Source organism: Callorhinus ursinus, unplaced genomic scaffold (assembly GCF_003265705.2).
Source record: "Callorhinus ursinus isolate GAN/ISIS: 27379988/994484 unplaced genomic scaffold, GSC_fseal_2.0 scaffold109, whole genome shotgun sequence".
NCBI classification, from domain to species: Eukaryota; Metazoa; Chordata; class Mammalia; order Carnivora; family Otariidae; genus Callorhinus; species Callorhinus ursinus.
The window spans coordinates 1,188,071-1,208,952 of NW_027397171.1; the positions used below are offsets into that span (position 1 = coordinate 1,188,071).

The window sequence follows — 20,882 nt, forward strand, 5'->3', positions numbered from 1 at the left end:
GTCGAGGGTTGACGGAGCGGGCCGAGTGGCGGCGAAGCGCGCCGAGTGTCTACCGAGAGGGCGTAGGAGGGCTGAAGGACCAAGTGTTGACGGACGCTCGGGAGGGCGGACGGGAACGGCCGCAGGCGCGCGGAGAGGCCCCGAATGCTCGCTGCGGCTCCAGGTGGAGGGAAGGAGCCTGCTTGGGCGGTGCGGGCCGAGGACTGACAGAAGGAACGAGGGCCGGCGCGGGGGCGACGGGTTCGGGGCCCGCAGGCAGGCCTCGCACGCGGCTGGGCCCGGCCGCACCCGGCACACAGGCCGTCGCGGGTCCGGGCGTGGCTTAAGGCGCGGCTGCGGGAACCGGGGCGATGGCACTTGTTTGGGGTCCGTGACGTGCTGTGTCCGTCCGTGGGCCGCGAATGCTGGTTGTGCGGGCGCTTCCCCGCCCGAGTCCCGGGCCGGGGCGGTCGCGCGCCCTCCCCCGCGCAGTGCTCCGGAACGACCGTGCGCCGCCACCCTTCCCGGAGCGTCCCCGCGGCTCCCGGGGAGAGAGGCAGCCCCCCGGACGGAGCCGACGGGGCCGGGACGCGCTGGGACGCGGCGCCGCCAGGGCTCCGTGGGGCCCGCCCGGCCCGGGGAGGACCGCGCGGCCCGCGCTGAACCACGTGCCGGCCGTCGCCCTGACGTCGGGGACGAGAGCGGCCGGGCCTGGGGCGGCGTGCGGCCCGCACCGTCGGGTTCCCAACGAGAATGAACCTTCCAGGAGGACGCGGGAAGCTCTTGTCCCATTACTAACCAAAAACCCAAACAAAAAAACCCCTGCTTCAACAGAATAATGCTAACCTTAGAAATAAAACAAAGTTGTTTTGCCAGCAAAAAATGATTTGGGGAATAACAGAACCGCCATTCAGGACCAGCGAGCGATGATGAAGCCCTCAGCCAATCCAACAAGCGAAGGAAAGGAATTCTATTTTATGGAAAAGAAGGAAGTCGGGAAGTGTTGATTTGAACAAAAGTCCGATTGACGCGCACAGGTAGGCACCAGATTCTCACCATTCTCCCCATTTTGTTGTAGGTGCTCCTTGGTTTCCTTCCGGTCTGCACGGCACCCACCATAGCGCTGTGCCACCCTCAGTGTCGTCTCCAAGGGCACGGCTCCCCAGAGGCTGGGCCCCTCCCCCCGTACAGGCCAACAGCTTGACGGTGTCCACTGCCGTTCAGGCTTCCTGCAAGAGGAGGGCGGGGGTCGGGGGGTCGTGTGCAAAGCGGCGGTCCGCTGTGAGTCCTGCCCGCACGGCCGCGGAGGCCTGTGTCCAGTGCAAAGAGGCCAGTCTAAGCTGGGCTCTGGCTCCAAAGGCTTCCCCAGCAGCCCGGTTGCCCGGTAGCTATCACTGAGTGCGGCGCGGTGACGGCCCCGCCTTCCACCCAGTCCATGGGTTTTGCGGGGCTGCAGTGGATCCGCGGCGGACCGTGCTGGGAGTCTCCAGTTACCAAGCCCTAAGGACCGGTGGCGCTCCTAGGAGTCCTCGGAAGAGTGCTGCGCTCTGTGTTCCGGCCCAGACCTGCTAACTGCGGTTCTAGCATCAGACGCAATGTCTTTTCGAGGCTCCTTTTTCTCTTGCTAGTGCTTTTTCTGTTTATCTGTCTAATAAGTATCTCATTAGCATTAACCTTTGAATGGAAAAAATATTCTAAAGAGAAGCAGTCCAAGCACAAAAATAGACACATAAATCAATGAAAGAAAATAGAGATTCCAGAAATAAATCCACACTTTTCTGGTCAATTGATCTAGGACAAAGGAGGCAAGCATATACAATGGAAAAAGTTCTCTTCAACAAATTGTGTTGGGAAAACTGAACAAGCAAAGCTACATGTAAAAGAATGAAGGTGGACCACTTTCTGACACCACACACAACAATAAACTCAGAACGTATTAAAGACCTAAATGTGAGACCCAAAACCATAAATTTCCTAGGAGAGAGCACAGGCAGTAATGTCTCTGACACCGGCCATAACATTTTTCTAGATATGTCTCCTGAGGCAAGGGAAACAAGCAAAATTAAACTATTGGGACTACATGAAAATAAAAATCTTTGCACAGCAAAGGAAGCCATCAGCAAAACAAAAAGGCAACCTAGGGAATGGGAGGAGATATTTGCAAATGACATATCCAATAAAGGGTTAATACCTAAAATACAAAGAATTTATACAACTCAACACACACAAAAACCCAAATAATCCAATTAAAAATGGGCAGAGGACCTAAATCAGCATTTTTCCAAAGAAGACAGACACATGAAAAAATGCTCAACATTACTGATCATCAGGGAATGCAAATGAAAACAACAATGAGATATCACTATATATCTATCAGAATGGCTAAAAGAAAAAACACAAGAAATAATGAGTTGGTGAAGATGTGGGGAAAAAAGGAACACTCAGTGCACAGTTGGTGGGAATGCAAACTACTGCTGCCACTATGGAAAACAGTATGGAGTTTCCTGAAAAAATTAGAAATAGAATTACCATATGATCCAGTAATTCCACTACCGGGTATTTACGCAAAGAAAACAAAAACACTAATTTGAAAAGACATATGCACCCCTATGTTTATAGCAGCATTATTTGCAATAGCCAATATATGGAAGCAGCCCAAGTGTCCATCAGTAGATGAATGAACAAAGATGTGAGGTACACACACACACACACACACACACTGGAAGACTATCCGGCCATAAAAAAAAAAAAAGAATAAAATCTTGCCATTTGCAACAACATGGATAGACCTAAAGGATATAATGTTAAGTGAAAGAAGTCAGAGAAAGACAAATACCATATGATTTCACTCTTGTGTGGAATTTAAGAAACAAAACAGATGAATAAACAAACAAACAAAAAAACCCCACACTCTTAAATATATTGAACAAACTGATGGTTGCCAGAGAGGATTTGGAGGGGGTGGGGGAAATGGATAAAGGTGATGAAGATGTGCAAACTTCCAGTTATAAAACTAATAAGTCATGGGCATGAAAAGTACAATGTAAGGAATGTATCCAATAATATTGTGATAATGTTGTTTGGTGATGACAGTGACACTTATTGTGATCAGTCAGAAATGTATAGAATTATTGAATCATATTGTACATCTAAACCTAGTATAAAACTGCATATTAAAGTATACTTAAATTTTAATAAAATAATTTTAAAAAGAAGAGCAGTTCCACCACTGTCTTGCTAGCTTCTGACCCTGTTCTTTAGTAATTACTCATATTTTGGTTCACTTTTATTTCTAACCAAAATCATTGGAACATTCTCTGTATCCTGAACCCATAACATCTGTTCCCTTGGGTCCTGTAAGTTGTTAAACACAGACAAAGAACATGTAATAGAATATGCAGGTTACAATCCTTGGCCACTTATCATACAGAATAATTGTGGTTCCAAGTGGGTTTATCTCTGTTATGTGGAGGATTTCAATGTACATTGTTGGCATTCTGTTTCAACTTGCTTGTATTGATGGATACAGACACAGGATATAAGATTCTTGTATTGTTTGGTCATATTTTTGAACACAATGTTATTATACAGCTGAACTATCAAAGCAGATTTCCCCACATCTCCCAAACCTAGTTGAAGTGTGGGAGCTTCCTCTTAGTTAACTAGCATCTGCTCCCATGTCTTGAGAATGCTAAGCTATCTGAGCCATGATGAGACCACCTCTTATGGCAGAAGCTGAAAACACTTTCCCAATCTCCCTTGTTGCTGGGGCACAGGCAGGTACTGTATATGCTGGCAATCAGGAGCCCTGATGCCAGATTGTGATGTAGGAGTTAATTACATGAAGAACTCTGGCCTGTTGTATCCACCAATTTCCTGGGGCCATTTCTTCCTCAACTTTTCATTCTCATTTCTATATGCCATTCAGTAATGACTAGGAATACCAAAACAGCTACTCCTGAACACATCTCTGGCTCAATCTCTGTATTTGTTGCTTCTTTTTCCTCCTCTGCTCCCTGCCACTATCCACTAGCTTGTGGTCAAGCATGATGTGTTCTGTTTACAGAGTGACAGTCATGATAATCTCCTCAAGCTCTGATGACCCCTCTACCTCCTCCTCCCTCTGGCTGCAGCTCCCATACTGTCTCCTACTCTGGCTTTGTGGCAACATGATAGTACCTCCAGAAATTACAAGTAGCTAGACACAGATACCCTTCCCTCTTTACACTCTGCACACCCCAGTATTGTTCAATAGATTAACCTTCTAAAAATAACCAGATTTGTTTTCTGCTGTTTATAGCTTAGACTAATCATTTGACTTCAATATCTATTTCCACCATCTCAAAATCCAGCTGACATAAGACTTCCTTCATAAGACTCACTTCCAAAGACTCCTATCTGCCTGAACCTCATATGGCTTCCCCTCCCCCACTTTCTACTGCAAAAAGGGTAAGAACATAGAAATAGATAAGCCAATACCCGCTCCGGATATTTCAGACCTTGGAAACTGTTAATCAGGCATGAATCACATCAAAATATTTACTGTTAGAACTGATATGGATGTTGTAACCAACTATTATTAGTGGCAGAGGCTGCAATCCTATGACACAGTTGCATCTCATACCTGCATCTCAGCAGCAGATGAAGGACCAAATCAAAGGCAACAGAAGAAAAAGATTAACGATAGCACATATTTTAATAAGTACTTTAAAGACCTTTCAACCCTTCCCCTGCAGAGAAAGCAGATCATGTGTTATTCCTGTTTTAGAGGCAACGTAGAGGGTACGAGATCCTGCCTCCACCATGCTGCTCCCATCATCTAAAGGTATTCAGAAACCCAGACGAACGGTCTAGCTGAGGTGGAAAGTTGGGAATGAACCAAGGCCTAAGGGACAGAGGAAGCCTTTCCTCCGGGTCTCAGTGTAAGTCTGGCTCTCATGCAGTTAAGCCACAGGAAAGGGAAAATTCTCCCAGAGAAGGAAGAGGAGAATTCATGGATAAACTCCTGAGTCCTAGCATTGGTAAAGTTTACCTTCGCACCTTCATAATCCAGAGCACCCCAATCCGCCTTGCACAGTAGGACAGGGCCTGGAAAGGCTCAGGGCTAGTGCTGTATACACGCCAGCTGAAGACAGCTGTGGAGTCCGGAATCCTTCCTCAGCGCCGGCGCCGAAGTGGGGAAGCCTCTTCTCCCACTGCCTTGCCACCCGCACCAGGCAGAATTTCGGCCATATTCCATTTTCCTGTTGCCACTCCTCCTCCATTCTCATTTCTACATGCAGTGGAACTATAACCATCAGTGGTGCCCGTTAATCCACCAAGATCGCTGGTGCCAAACACACCCCTGGCTCCACCCTGGTACTTCATTGTTTCTTCTTCCTCCTCTGCGCCTCACCATATCCTATCCACTTTCACTTCCCAGTACACTTTGCCCCTCGTGAAGCCTTTACTGCCCAGCACCCCAGGCTCAGGGTCAAATCTTTGACCATGCTGGTATCTGTTCATCCACAAGCCAGTGAATATCATGCTCTTCCCATTTGGAGACACTGAGAGGTAGCCATTGGCTGTCTGGGAATTCAGGATGCTCCTCACTGTGGGGACAAGGGGATAAAGGTATGGCATCATAAGGTACCAAAGGAGCTTTTCCCCTTAGGTTCTGGGGCCCTTCTGACCGTGGTGGGACAATCCTTTCAGGGACCAAGACACAGATTGCATTGGACCTTGTGCTCATACTATCCAGATGGTGGAGAGAGCCCAGGGAGAGAATTCAAGAGCATGAGCAGCGTGATGAGACTCAGGAGGAAAAGAAGAGAGGGGCTCTTACCATTATAGTCAAGGGATGCTGGGGAAGCGTTTGTGGTTTCAAACTCTGAGACCTCAGAATAAAGAATGTGGTTATATTAGCCACCACAAAGACCTTCCTGCTGATCCATAAGGGAAGCTGCACAGGCAAGCTCTAATTCGGGGTAGCAGAGTTTACTCTGAGGCGAACATCAGCCACTATCCCCTCCAGATACTCACTGGTCTTATATTCCAGATCCCTCCACAATTTTCCCAGAGAGGAAGAAGTAAAGGACAGTAAACAATCCTGATACGTCTTCCAGCTCAAATTCTCTTACTGTTGGCTAAAACTATTTGAAAAGGTGGCCAGGCAGGATGAAAGCCCAAGCCACACAGAGAAGTCAATGCAGGAGACACACCGAGTTATCCAGTCTACAGGGACTCATTCAAGCACCCATCTGCTGCTCACACCCAGTGCTTCATAACGGAGCCTTTGAGCACATTCTTTGGGCTTTCACTACATCTTCAACCTCTTGCTAGACACGTCTCCAAAGACAAGGGAAGCAAAGGCAAAAATGAACTATTGGGACTTCATCAAAATAAAAAGCTTTTGTACAGCAAAGGAAACAGTCAACCAAACTAAAAGGCAACCTATGGAATGGAGAAGATATTAGCACATGACATATCAGATAAAGGGTTAGTATCCAAGATCTATAAAGAACTTCTCAAATTCAACACCCAAAAATCAAAGAATTCAATCAAGAAATGAGCAGAAGACACGAACAGACATTTCTCTAAAGAAGACACACAAATGGCCAACAGATACATGAAAAAATGCTCTACATCACTTGCCATCAGGGTAATACAAATCAAAACCACAATGAGATATTACCTCACACCAGTTAGAATGGCAAAATTAACAAGGCAGGAAACAAGTGTTGGTGAGGATGTGGAGAAAGGGTAATCCTCTTACACTGTTGGTGGGAATGCAAGCTGGTACAGCCACTCTGGAAAACAGTATAGAGTTTCCTCAAGAAGTTAAAAATCGAGCTACCCTAGGACCCAGCAATTGCATTACCAGGTATTTACCCCAAAGATACAGATGTAGTGAAAAGAAGGGGCACCTGCACCCCAATGTTCATAGCAGCAATGTCCGCCAGAGCCAAACTGTGGAAAGAGCTGAGATGTCCATTGACAGATGAATGGATAAAGATGTGGTTCATATAAACAATGGAGTATTACTCAGCCATCAGAAAGGATGAAATCTTACCACTTATATTGATATGGATAGAACTGGACGGTATTGGGGCGCCTGGGTGGCTCAGTTGTTAAGCGTCTGCCTTCGGCTCAGGTCAGGATCCCAGGGTCCTGGGATCGAGCCCCACATCGGGCTCCCTGCTCCATGGGAAGCTTGCTTCTACCTCTCCTACTCCCCCTGCTTGTGTTCCCTCTCTTGCTGTGTCTCTCTCTGTCGAATAAATAAAATCTTAAAAAAAAAAATAACTGGACGGTATTATGCTGAGCGAGATAAGTCAATCAGAAAAAGACAATTATCATATGGTTTCACTCATATGTAGAATTTAAGAAACAAAACAGAGGATCATAGGATAAAGGAGGGATAAAATAAGATGAAATCAGAGAGAGAGACAAACCATAAGAGACTCTTAACTATAGGAAACAAACTGAGGGTTGCTGGAGGGGAGGTGGATGGGGGATGGGGTAACTGGGTGATGGGCATGAAGGAGGGCATGTGATGTGATGAGCACTGGGTATTTTTTTTAAAGATTTTATTTATTTGACAGAGAGAGAGAGCACAAGCAGGGGGAGCAGCAGGCAGAAGAAGGAGTAGCAAGCTCCCCATGGAGCAGGGAGCCCGATGCGGGGTTGGATCCCAGGACCCTGGGATCATGACCTGAGCTGAAGGCAAACGCTTAACGACTGAGCCACTCAGGAATCCCAGCACTGGGTATTATAGGCAATTAGTGAATTATTGAACTCTATATCTTAAACTAATGATACACTATATGTTAACTAATTGAATTTAAATAAAGTAAGTTTAAAAAAAGCCAAAAAAAGAAGCTTTAAGGAATATATATATATATATATATATATATATATATATATATATATATATAGCTGAGCTTTAAATTTAGCTGAGCAGAGATACATAAACTAAATACAAAATGAAAGAAATATGAAGTCTTAATATCAGAAAGGATTGAATTCAAGTCAGAAAGATATTAAATAAGACAACAAAAAGTATTTTATGTTACAAAGAATATTATAATCCACAATTGAGATACAACTTCCATTCAACATCCCACAGGGAGAAAAAGCATCAAAGTATAGAAAAACAAAAACTATCAGAATAAAAAATGGGTAAGAATTGATCGCTGGTAGGAATCTTGGACTGACCTGTCTTAGTCCATGACATCTCAAGAAGTCAAAAAAAATTTTTGTATTAATACAAAACACCTTAATAACAAAATTACTAAGGGAAACCTCATGGAGATATATCAAATCCTATTCCAAGGACATTTGAGTGTTTGGAATGGTTACAAAAATGTACAACATATAAACACAGAATTCCTTGATAAAATGCAAAAGGTAGAAAGATCAACAACCTAATCGGATCACAATATTTAAAATCTATGAAACACAAACGATTAGGGAAAAACAAACCCAGCACCACTGACAGATATCTTCTTTCTTAAACAAATTTTATGCTAAAGAGCAAACCAAAGTCAGAATTTCAAAATACCTAGAAAACAACAGTAGTGAAAGTACTATACACTTGAAATTATGGTATTCATCAAAAGCAGGGCTCATAGAGACAGGAGTCCAACAAAATCCTAAAGGAGAACACAGGCAGCAACCTCTTCCACCTCAGCCACAGCAACTTCTTCCTAGAAACATCGCCAAAGGCAAGGGAAGCAAGGGCAAAAATGAACTATTGGGATTTCATCAAGATAAAAAGCTTTTGCACAGCAAAAGAAACAGTCCACAAAACCAAAAGACAACCGACAGAATGGGAGAAAATATTTGTAAATGACATATCAGATAAAGGGCTAGTATCCAAAATCTATAAAGAACTTATCAAACTCAACACCCAAAGAACAAATGATCCAATCAAGAAATGGGCAGAAGACATGAACAGACATTTTTCCAAAGAAGACATCCAAATGGCCAACAGACACATGAAAAAGTGCTCAACATCGCTCGGCATCAGGGAAATCCAAATCAAAACCTCCATGAGATACCACCTCACACCAGTCAGAATGGCTAAAATGAACAAGTCAGGGAACGACAGATGTTGGCGGGGATGTGGAGAAAGGGGAACCCTCCTACACTGTTGGTGGGAATGCAAGCTGGTGCAACCACTCTGGAAAACAGTATGGAGGTTCCTCACACAGTTGAAAATAGAGCTACCATACGATCCAGCAATTGCACTACTGGGTATTTACCCCAAAGATGCAAATGTAGGGACCCGCAGGGGTACGTGCACCCCAATGTTTATAGCAGCAATGTCCACAATAGCCAAACTGTGGAAAGAGCCAAGATGTCCATCGACAGATGAATGGATAAAGAAGAGGTGGTATATATACACAATGGAATATTATGCAGCCATCAAAAGGAATGAGATCTTGCCATTTGCAACGACGTGGATGGAACTGGAGGGTGTTATGCTGAGTGAAATAAGTCCATCAGAGAAAGACATGTATCATATGACCTCACTGATATGAGGAATTCTTAATCTCAGGAAACAAACTGAGGGTTGCTGGAGTGGTGGGGGTGGAAGGGATGGGGTGGCTGGGTGATAGACATTGGGGAGCGTATGTGCTAAGGTGAGCGCTGTGAATTGTACAAGACTGATGAATCACGGATCTGTACTTCTGAAACAAATAATGCAATATATGTTAAGAAAAAAAAAAGAAGAAGATAGCAGGAGGGGAAGAATGAAGGGGAGTAAGTCGGAGGGGGAGACGAACCATGAGAGACTATGGACTCTGAGAAACAAACTGAGGGTTCTAGAGGGGAGGGGTGTGGGGGGATCGGTTAGCCTGGTGATGGGTATTAACGAGGGCACGTTCTGCGTGGAGCACTGGGTGTTATGCACAAACAATGAATCATGGAACACTACATCAAAAACTAATGATGTAATGTATGGTGATTAACATAACAATAAAAATTATTTTTAAAAAAGCAGGGCTCATAGAAAAAAAAATTAAATATGGGGGAAAAATGCAGGTAAGTAGAGGAGACAAATGTAGAAATACACAAAGGAAGAAATGAAAAATATTCAGATATAAAAAGGAAATTAAATTTAAGAACATTATTTTGACCAACTATGCAAACGCTTTTGAAAATGTAAACATGGGGTGCCTGGGTGGCTCAGCTGTTAAGCGTCTGCCTTCGGCTCAGGTCATGATCCCAGGATCCTGGGATCGAGCCCCACATCGGACTCCCTGCTCCGTGGGAAGCCTGCTTCTCCCTCTCCCACTCCACCTGCTTGTGTTCCCTCTCTCGCTGTCTCTCTCTGTCAAATAAATAAATAAAATCTTTTTTTAAAAAAGGAAAAGAAAATGTAAACAAAAATCGTGACATTCCAGAATACATAAATACTAAATTTTCCAAATAAAAATAGAGTGGGAAAAAAATGAGGGGACACCTGGGTGGCTCAGTTGGTTAAGTGTCCAATTCTTGGTTTGGGCTCAGGTCCTGAGCTCACGGTGGTGAGATAAATCCCCGAATCAGGCTCTGAGCTCAGCAGGAAGTCTGCTTGAGATCCTCTCTCTCCCTCTCCCCCTCCCCCATTTGTGTTCTCTCTCTAAAAAAAAAAATAGAGTGGATTTATTGAAATAAAAATTTTATGTTCCTTATAAAAGAGAAATAAAAATAATATTCCTAGGTATCTTATGGTTATTGGTGCAATTGTAAATGGATAAATTCCTTGATTTCTTTCAGCTGTAATAGATTTCTCTACGTTGATTTTGTATCCTGTGATGTTACTGATTTACTGTATTGTAACTGTATGTTAACTAACTCAAATTCAAATAAAAACTTAAAAAACTATAAAACAAAGAGGTAAAAAAAGATTCAAGTGTTTGTAGTTAGTGTAGAAGCATATGGGAAAGGATGTATGCTTAATGACTTGAAACTATACTGTGTGTAATGCATCTTTCAAATAACATCTTTTTCATGATTGTATAAAAAGTAATAATAAAGTAAATAAAAATAACACATAAAGGCTGAGAGTTAAAGGACAGAGAAAGAAATACCATGCAGATACTAATCAAAAGAAAGCTAAAATAACTTTACTAGTATCAGACAAAATGCTTCAGGGCAAGACCTGTTACCCTCATTTCTTATGTAATTGTTCATCCCTAATGTGTGTGTCCTGTGTCCCCAGCCACCTGTCTCGTCACCCTCATGTCTGCCCAGCGTGTGGGCTACAGTACATGCTCTAGATGCCAACAGTCCTACACATCTCCGGGTACCAACTGTGTAGTATCAAATTCTTGGCTTTTATTCGAAGTTTCTGCATCTCATGTGAGTATGAGTGAAAGCTGTCAGCGTAAGTGTCTGGCACCCACTGCAGGAGAAGTAATTGCCCCTAAGGTCCATGTAAGTGTCCTCCTACAAAATGTTGGGGGAACTGTGGTCAGGAGTGACAGCTGGGATCCAGGCAGGAATGGGAAGAAAGAAAGAAAATTGGGGGAAAAAATGGGTGACCGGCATTAAGGCGGGCACGTGATGTGATGAGCACTGGGTGTTACATGCAGCTGATGAATCACTAAACTCTGCCTCTGAAACCAATGATGTACTATATGTTGGCTAATTGAATTAAAAAAAAAAAAAGTGTGGATCCTAAACTTTCTCTAATACTCCTCCAGATCCCCTCCCACTTCATTTCCCTCTCATGCCACTACGGTCCTAACACAAGTTCCATGACAGTAAGCGTTATAGAAATCCCAGTCATTCCATGGAACACCTTTCAACTTACTCGAGTAGAAGAACCTCTCTTGGAACTTTTTTCTACCATTGTCAAATTTCAATAATTTGGGAAAAAGAAAACAAAGGGCCACCTAAGTAGTTTAAAAAAAAAAAAAGGCAGTCAGTTCTTACCTGCTCACTATGTCACTGGGGTCCTGGAAAGGAAGAGAAAACAGACACTGTCGGGGTAGGAGGACCCAGGAGCTGCCACGATTCCCTACTGTGTACGCATCAGGGGCTGGGTGCACAGCAGAACCAGCCAAGGTTTATTCTGACAGGCCTAGACCTGGGCCGCCCCAAGGAGGGTGTCCGTTTCTACCCACACACGCTTCCCCTCCGTTCCTCCATCTGAGTCCCAGACTGTTCCATCCAGGGAACCTTCCCTGATCTATCAAGGGTTCCTTCAAGGTCTCAGCCGAGGTTGGAAATCCTCAGCTCAGCTGCCCCATCATATCGACCTCACCCTCCCCGGAACATCCGCCCTGGAAACGGGGCTCCCTGAAGTCTGTGTGCTCTTGCTGTCTTCTGCACAACCTGCACCCACCTTGCGATTACCGTACTCATTTGTCTAATTCTCACCAGTGCACCTCACCATGGTTAGCTCCTCTTTTCTGCTGATCCAAAGTTTTGCATTTTTTTCAAGGCCAACATCAAGCACCAAGCCTTCCCTCACTACACCCTGGTCTTTTCCAGAATTCCTGTGGCCTCCAGTCTGACCATAAGATTTAACACTTGATTATTTGTTGTAATTACAAATGTGCAGATTTTACTATCTCATTTTGCAGGCTGTGCATGTTACTATCCCCTGCCCACTGAAATTTGGAACCTAAATCCTACTGGTTGGCTGACTAAGCCTTATCAATGACCTCAATAAATGAGAATAAGACTTTTCTCTTTTGCTTTTTAAAAAAGATTTTATTTAGTTGTCAGAGAGAGCACAAGCAGGGGGAGCAGAAAGCAAAGAAGCAGGCTCCCCGCTGATCAGGGAGCCCAACAGGGGACTCAGTCCCCAGACCCTGGGACCATGACCTGAGCCGAAGGCAGATGCTCAGCCGACTGAGCCACCCAGGCATTCCAAAGCTTTTCTCTCTTGACTCCTGGTCCAAATCTCGTGCTAATGGAGGGGCTACACTGCTGCTTAGAGCAAGAGGATTCGGATATAGTTTAGTTGGTTCCTCACCTGCAAAAACTCAATTGCTGGCTGCTGAGCCTTTTTTTTCCAACTCAGAAATCAGGGTCCCAAGTCGGAGGACTTCCTCAGAGCCCTTGGTGACATGGCTGATCCTCCCTTCAACAAGCTCTTGCTCGATCCCTTCCAGCAACTCCAGCAGGTACTGCTCTCTTTCTCTCAAGAACTGGTGACCCTGTTCAAACACTGACACAAAATCCTGCCTGTCGTTCTGGAACTTTGTCTACAAGAAAAGCAGAAAGAGAAAGGGGCTTCTTCTGAGAGGCTCGGAGGCAACAGGACGTGTGTGAGATCTTCTGGGGAGGAGTTCACAACAGGGATCCCTTGGGTCATCCCCTCCCCTCTCCTCAATACCCCCCCACTCTGCTACCCACACGTGTCACAGAGACTTTGCTCACCAGCAGGGCCTCAAGCTCATCTCCTCTAGACTGAAATTTCTCAATCCTATCCCTGTCTCCTTTCAGAATCTTCAGATGGTTTACAATTTTACCCTATGGAATTAACACAGATATGGTCAAGGTGAATATGAAAATGCCCTCACTATGAGAGGTTCAAAGTGATTCCAGAGTGAAACCAGACACGCTTGACCTTTAGTAGCATAATAATAGTCATGTGTAATAGTTTGCATTCTAGTTAACAAGAAACAAAGTCAATGCTATGCTAGTTTAGAATGGTTTCTAAGAACTGAGATACAAGTTTATTATCATTAATACCAAAATGTATGGTGTAGTTCTTATTTATATTTATAATCTCTTTCCATCAAAAATATAGACAATTTATATTTTAATAACCTAGAAATAAAAGAGAAAATCAAAACAAAAAATGAAGGAAAGCATATATAATAAATCCAAATTGAGAAAATGTCTAAGTTGGTTTTAAGATTCCTGTCAGTCAAGGAGAAAAGAAAAAATTCATTGCTTAATTCTTCCTTAGCAGATGGAAGGAAACATACTAGCACCTCAGAGGAAATAATATCTTCCCTGAGATTAAGCTCTGAGGGAAATTTATACAGAACAAAATATCCTCAGAACTATTTTGACAGCTATGTGCTAGAGTACACACAATTTGAAGCTGGACACCAGGTGGCTGTCGAGAGTGCTGGTGTCCTATGCTGCTGGTGGAGACCTGTTCCGAGTGCCTTGGAAGACAATCACGGCAACAGGATAGACTATTATAAAAAGATATGGGAACAAACCAGTTTTACTACCAAAATTCAAAGGGTAACGCTTTACCAAGAACTTCCACCTCACACTTGTTGGGACCGCTACTATTTAAAAAACAAAAGATAACAAGTCTTGATGACAATGTGAAGAAGAGAACTCCTGGTGGACATGTTGCCTGATGTGGCCATCATAGAAAACACTGCTGATGTGCCTTAAACAGCTAAAAATAGAACTACCAAATGATCCAGCAATCCTACCTCTAAATATTTATCCAAAGGAATTGAAGTCAGGATCTCAAAAGGATATCTGCACTCCTCTGTTCATTACAGCATTACCCAACTGCCCATCAACAGATGAATGGATAAAAAAAATGTGGTATTTACAATCAATGGAATATTCCTCAGCCTTACAAAAGAAAGAAATCCTGGAGGACATTATACTAGGTGAAATAAGCCAGACACCAAAAGACAAATACTGCATAATCTTACTTGTATGTGGAATCTAAAATAGTCACACTCACAGAAGCAGAGAGGAGAATGGTGGTTGCCCGCAGATGACGGGGAGGGAAACGGGGACATGGTGGTCAAAGGATTGATAGTTTCAGTTACACAGGATAAATAAGTTCTGGAGATACTTTATGTAGCATAGTATCTACAGCTAATAATACTGTATTGTATACTTAAAACTTGCTGAGAGGATTGATCTTACCTTATATGAAGTGTTCTTACTATGCACACACACATAATGATAATAAAGAGGGTGGGAGGAAACTTTGGGAGGTCAGGGATGGGTCTCTGGCCTTGATGATAGTGATGGTTTCACAGGAGTGTACCTACCTCCAAACTCAGTGACATGTCTACATTAAACATGTACAGCTTTTCACCTGTCAATCATACTTCAATATAATGTTTTCCAAAAAAAAGAATTTGGACCTTGTCCTGAAGGCACTGTAGTAGAACTTTTTTGGCTATGAGGATGAAGCTAGGGCCCAGCAGATTTCTTGCCCAATAAGGCTGTGCAGCCTTCTCCAGGAGAACAGCAGGATGATGACTGTGCTCCCAGAACTCCCGGCACATCACACACAGTATTTGCTGGTCATCCTTGCAGTAATAATGGAGCTTCTCCAAATGTAGCCCACACAGCTTCTCTGCATTTTGCTCAAGTGGTCTGTCCTGTCTGGGTGGTCTCTCCTCATCTACCTTCATCCTCCAGATGTTTTCCACTAGGCTGGCCATCTGCAACACATGGTGAATATTCTCTTTCTTAAAGATGGCCTTGCAGAGAGAACAATGCAATGGCCACCTAGTAGATTCACATGCCCAAATGACGCAGTGGTAGCAGAAGACAGGACCACAGTCAATGGCTATGGGTCTCTCAAGTAGTCGAGGCAGATAGAGCAGAGCACCTCACCCTCCAGCTCTCTCAGAGGGGAGGCAGCAGCCGTGACAGCAGGGCCCAGACCCGGCACAGAGCTCCTTCTCAAGGCAAGCAATCACTTTCTAAGAAGACATGAAGGACAAAAGAAATTGTGAGTTTAATCAACATCAAGAGAGAACCTGTGAGAAAAGTTTTTATGTTTAGTCTGTCCCCAACATGTATTTAAGTAAGGTATTCTAGAAGACTATGGGGAAGCAAATCCCCACTGAAGTCTAAGGAATTTCCTTCACTCTTTAGTAGATAAGCTCAGTAAAAAATATTTGCTGTAAATAATTCAATAGTAGAGAATAAGAACTATAAAAATGTAGGGCTGTATCTCAAAACTCACTGAGAACATGAAAGTTAGATTATTAGAAAGCACTAAGTCTGTTATTCATATCCTGCCTAGGAAATCTCATCATCATGGTTTAAACTAATGGTTTTCAACCATGTTTTGAAACATAAGAAATACATTCACATCCCAATTTAAAATACTTGCATATGCACACACACACATACACACACACAAATATGTCTTGATAAATACACTTATTCTTTATTATATATAATACATTCTGATTTTTTATTACAGTCATTTTTTTCATGCTTTGATATGTTTTATTGGAGCAAAATCTCAACAAAATGTTGCTTTTACTTATAGAATTTGTGTGGGGACTATCCAAACCACTTGGACCCAAGTGAGCATAACCACTTAGCCTGTTTAAATATTTTTAGCTAGCATACAAAAAAGTTTTACATTTATAAAAATCCCAGTATTGTAAATGACAAACCCATCCCTTAATTAAATATAAAAACAGCTTCAAAAACACACAATTTAGAGTGGTTTAATCTTGAAATGTAAACCAATAAGACTAAAAACTAAACATTTCAGGTCCTGTACCAAGTAATAAAATATTCAAAGGCCTTCAGGATCCTTTGATTTACATCAGTAAGAGAACCTATTTTTGATGTGGTAAAAGAAACATGTTCATCTCCAATTCCAATCCCCAGCTGCTGTCAGGCAACCCTTTCAGCTCTTCTGTCATGCTCCTTGTACATCAGCCTCTTTCTGATCAGGACCTAGTCTTTGCAATTTCTAAACCTGGAAGTATTTTCAGCACCTTGAAGACAGTCTTTGAAATGCTAGTCCACTGTCTTCCCAGTGTTGGCCTCTGAAGTAAATTCCTTTCTCCTTTCACCACCACTCAGTTGTCTGTCTTTTGTCAGTGATGAGCCGCTGGGAACCCCAGAGCCAGGTGCTCTTGGAGCTCTGCAAGCCGGCTACGACTTCAACTGCTACCATCTCAAAGAAACTTTCTCTGACTCCTACACCATTGCACTCTTGGAGCTACCTCTTCAGAGCAGGTCTTGTTCATGTTCCTAGACATGTGGCCTTATATATACTGCCTGAATGAATACAATGGTTGAATGGGGAGTCTGAAAGTTACTGGTCTTGGAAGATTTTAAGCACCCATTGGACTACCTCATGGTGGGATATTCTTTAAACTGTTCAAGTATGGGGGCGCTTGTGTGGCTCGGTCAGTTGGGCGTGTGACTCTTGATTTTGGCTCAGGTCATGATCTCAGGGTTGTGAGATTGAGCCTGAGTCAGGCTCGGTGCTCAGCGAGAGTCTGCTTGAGATTCTCTCTCTCCCTCTCCCTTTGCCCCTCCCCCTCTAAATAAAATAAAATGAAATAAAATGCTCAAGTATGATGTCAAGTAAACTAGATAGCCTTTAAGGTCTTTTCCAGGGCGCTGACTATAGGATTCTGACTACTATACATTGAAGTTTTCAGTATCATCCAACCAAAACTCGAACTCCAGAAACTCGTGTCCAAACTTGTCCTTTTGCCCTATGTAGTAGCACTGATAGAAATGACTGGCCATAGCCATTTTTGTCCCCACAAACCCCACCGAAGGCCCAGCCAACATGCCGTCCATTGCCTTATTACACACAACTTTTAAATGCTGGCTATAACCCACAAAATTGGTGTCATGATACAAGGTATTGTGACATACACTTTGAAAAACACTGATTTAAACTACAACAACTCTATCACTAACCCAGAAATGCAACTCTAGGGAGTTACAAAGGCCTACTGTATGACCACCTGAATGTACTGAAAAAGACGTACCATGTAAACACTAACCAAAAGAAAGCTGGAGTAGCTACATTCATATCAGATAAACTAGACTTCAGAACAAGATATACTATAGGAGATAAAGAGGATTATTACATAATGATAAAGTGGTCAATTTTCTTTCTTTTTTTTTTAAGATTTTATTTATATATTTAATTGACAGAGAGAGAGAGAGAGAGAGACAGTGTGAGGGGGAACACAAGCAGGGGGAGTGGGAGAGGGAGAAGCAGACTTTCGGCCAAGCAGGGAGCCTGAAGCAGGGCTCGATTTCAAGACCCCAGGTTCATGACCTGAGCCAAAGGCAGTCGTTTAACTGACTGAGCCACCCAGGCACCCCAAAGTAGTCAATTTTCTTTTTTAATAATTTTTTATTCTTATGTTAATCACCATACATTATACAATTAGTTTTTGATGTAGTGTTCCATGATTCATTGTTTGTGCATAACACCCAGTGCTCCACGCAGAATGTGCCCTCGTTAATACCCATCACCAGGATAACCCATCCCCCCACGCCCCTCCCCTCTAGAAACCTCAGTTTGTTTCTCAGAGTCCATAGTCTCTCATGGTTCATCTTCCCCTCTGATTTCCCCCCCTTCATTCTTCCCCTCCTGCTATCTTCTTCTTCTTTTCTTTTTCTTAACATATATTGCATTATTTGTTTCAGAAGTACAGATCCGTGATTCATCAGTCTTGTACAATTCACAGCGCTCACCATAGCACATACCCTCCCCAATGTCTATCACCCAGCCACCCCATCCCTCCCACCCCCTACCACTCCAGCAACCCTCAGTTTGTTTCCTGAGATTAAGAATTCCTCATATCAGTGAGGTCTTATGATACATGTCTTTCTCTGATTGACTTATTTCACTCAGCATAACACCCTCCAGTTCCATCCACGTCGTTGCAAATGGCAAGATCTCATTCCTTTTGATGGCTGCATAATATTCCATTGTGTATATATACCACAGCTTCTTTATCCATTCATCTCTCCATGGACATCTTGGCTCTTTCCACAGTTTGGTTATTGTGGACATTGCTGCTATAAACATTGGGGTGCACGTACCCATTCGGATACCTACATTTGTATCTTTGTGGTAAATACCCAGTAGTGCAATTGCTGGATCGTATGGTAGCTCTATTTTCAACTGTGTGAGGAACCTCCATACTGTTTTCCACAGTGGCTGCACCAGCTTGCATTCCCACCAACAGTGTAGGAGGGTTCCCCTTTCTCCACATCCCGGCCAACATCTGTCGTTCCCTGACTTGTTAATTTTAGCCATTCTGACGGGTGTGAGGTGGTATCTCATTGAGGTTTTGATTTGGATTTCCCTGATGCCGAGCGATGTTGAGCACTTTTTCATGTGCCTGTTGGCCATTTGGATGTCTTCTTTGGAGAAATGTCTGTTCATGTCTTCTGCCCATTTCTTGATTGGATTATTTGTTCTTTGGGTGTTGAGTTTGATAAGTTCTTTATAGATTTTGGATACTAGCCCTTTATCTGATAGGTCATTTGCAAATATTTTCTCCCATTCTGTCGGTTGTCTTTTGGTTTTGTGGACTGTTTCTTTTGCTGTGCAAAAGCTTTTTATCTTGATGAAATCCCAATAGTTCATTTTTGCCCTGGCTTCCCTTGCCTTTGGCGATGTTTCTAGGAAGAAGTTGCTGCGGCTAAGGTCGAAAAGGTTGCTACCTGTGTTCTCCTTTAGGATTTTGATGGACTCCTGTTTCACGTTTAGGTCTTTCAACCATTTGGAGTCTATTTTTGTGTGTGGTGTAAGGAAATGGTCCAGTTTCATTCTTCTGCATGTGGCTGTCCAATTTTCCCAACACCATTGGTTGAAGAGACTGTCTTTTTGCCATTGGACATTCTTTCCTGCTTTGTCAAAAATAAGTTGACCATAGAGTTGAGGGTCCATTTCTGGGCTCTCGATTCTGTTCTATTGATCTATGTGTCTGTTTTTGTGCCAGTACCATACTGTCTTGATGATGACAGCTTTGTAATAGAGCTGGAAGTCCGGAATTGTGATGCCGCCAGCTTTGCTTTTCTTTTTCAGTATTCCTCTGGCTATTCGGGGTCTCTTCTGGTTCCATACAAATTTTAGGATTATTTGTTCCATTTCTTTTTAAAAAGTGGATGGTATTTTGATGGGGATTGCATTGAATGTGTAGATTGCTCTACGTAGCATTGACATCTTCACAATGTTGATTCTCCCAATCCATGAGCATGGAACGTTTTTCCATTTCTTTGTGTCTTCTTCAATTTCTTTCCTGAGTATTTTATAGTTTTCTGAGTACAGATCCTTTGCCTCTTTGGTTAGATTTATTCCTAGGTATCTAATGGTTTTGGGTGCAATTGTAAATGGGATAGACTCCTTGATTTGTCTCTCTTCTGTCTTGCTGTTGGTGTATAGGAATGCCACTGATTTCTGTGCATTGATTTTATATCCTGCTACTTGACTGAATTCCTGTATGAGTTCTAGCAGTTTTGGGGTGGAGTCTTTTGGGTTTTCCACATACAGTATCATATCATCTGCAAAGAGTGAGAGTTTGACTTCCTCTTTGCCGATTTGGATGCCTTTCATTTCTTGTTGTTGTCTGATCGCTGTGGCTAGGACTTCTAATACTATGTTGAATAGCAGTGGTGAGAGTGGACATCCCTGCCGCGTTCCTGACCTTAGGGTAAAAGCTCTCAGCTTTTCTCCATTGAGAATGATATTCGCTGTAGGTTTTTCATAGATGGCTTTTATGATATTGAGGTATGTACCCTCTATCCCTATACTCTGAAGAGTTTTGATCAAGAAAGGATGTTGTACTTTGTCAAATGCTTTTTCTGCATCTATTGAGAGGATCATATGATTCTTGCTCTTTCTTTTGTTAATGTATTGTATCACTTTGATTGATTTGCGGATGTTGAACCAGCCTTGCAGCCCAGGAATAAATCCCACTTGGTCATGGTGAATAATTCTTTTAATGTACTGTTGGATCCTATTGGCTAGTATTTTGGTGAGAATTTTTGCATCCATGTTCATCAAGGATATTGGTCTGTAATTCTCTTTTTTGATGGGGTCTTTGTCTGGTTTTGGGATCAAGGTAATGCTGGCCTCATAAAATGAATTTGGAAGTTTCCCTTCCATTTCTATTTTTTGGAACAGTTTCAGGAGAATAGGTATTAATTCTTCTTGAAATGTCTGATAGAATTCCCCTGGGAAGCCGTCTGGC

The 20,882-nt window shown here is 43.0% G+C and overlaps 1 protein-coding gene and 1 pseudogene across 2 annotated transcripts in view; one reads left to right on the forward strand and one right to left on the reverse strand.

The window, feature by feature from the left end:
- Positions 1–26: 26 nt before the first annotated feature.
- LOC112813463 (tripartite motif-containing protein 26) overlaps positions 27–20,882 on the forward strand; it is a 70,474-nt gene continuing 49,618 nt past the window's right edge. For both annotated transcript variants that reach the window (XM_073889566.1, XM_073889567.1), the window contains exons 1-2: positions 27–189; positions 856–1,016. The gene's annotated coding sequence lies outside the window, so the exon portion shown is untranslated. The remainder of the gene's footprint in view (positions 190–855; positions 1,017–20,882) is intronic.
- The window catches only part of LOC141371855 (tripartite motif-containing protein 26-like), a 56,626-nt pseudogene continuing 40,608 nt past the window's right edge, over positions 4,865–20,882 (reverse strand).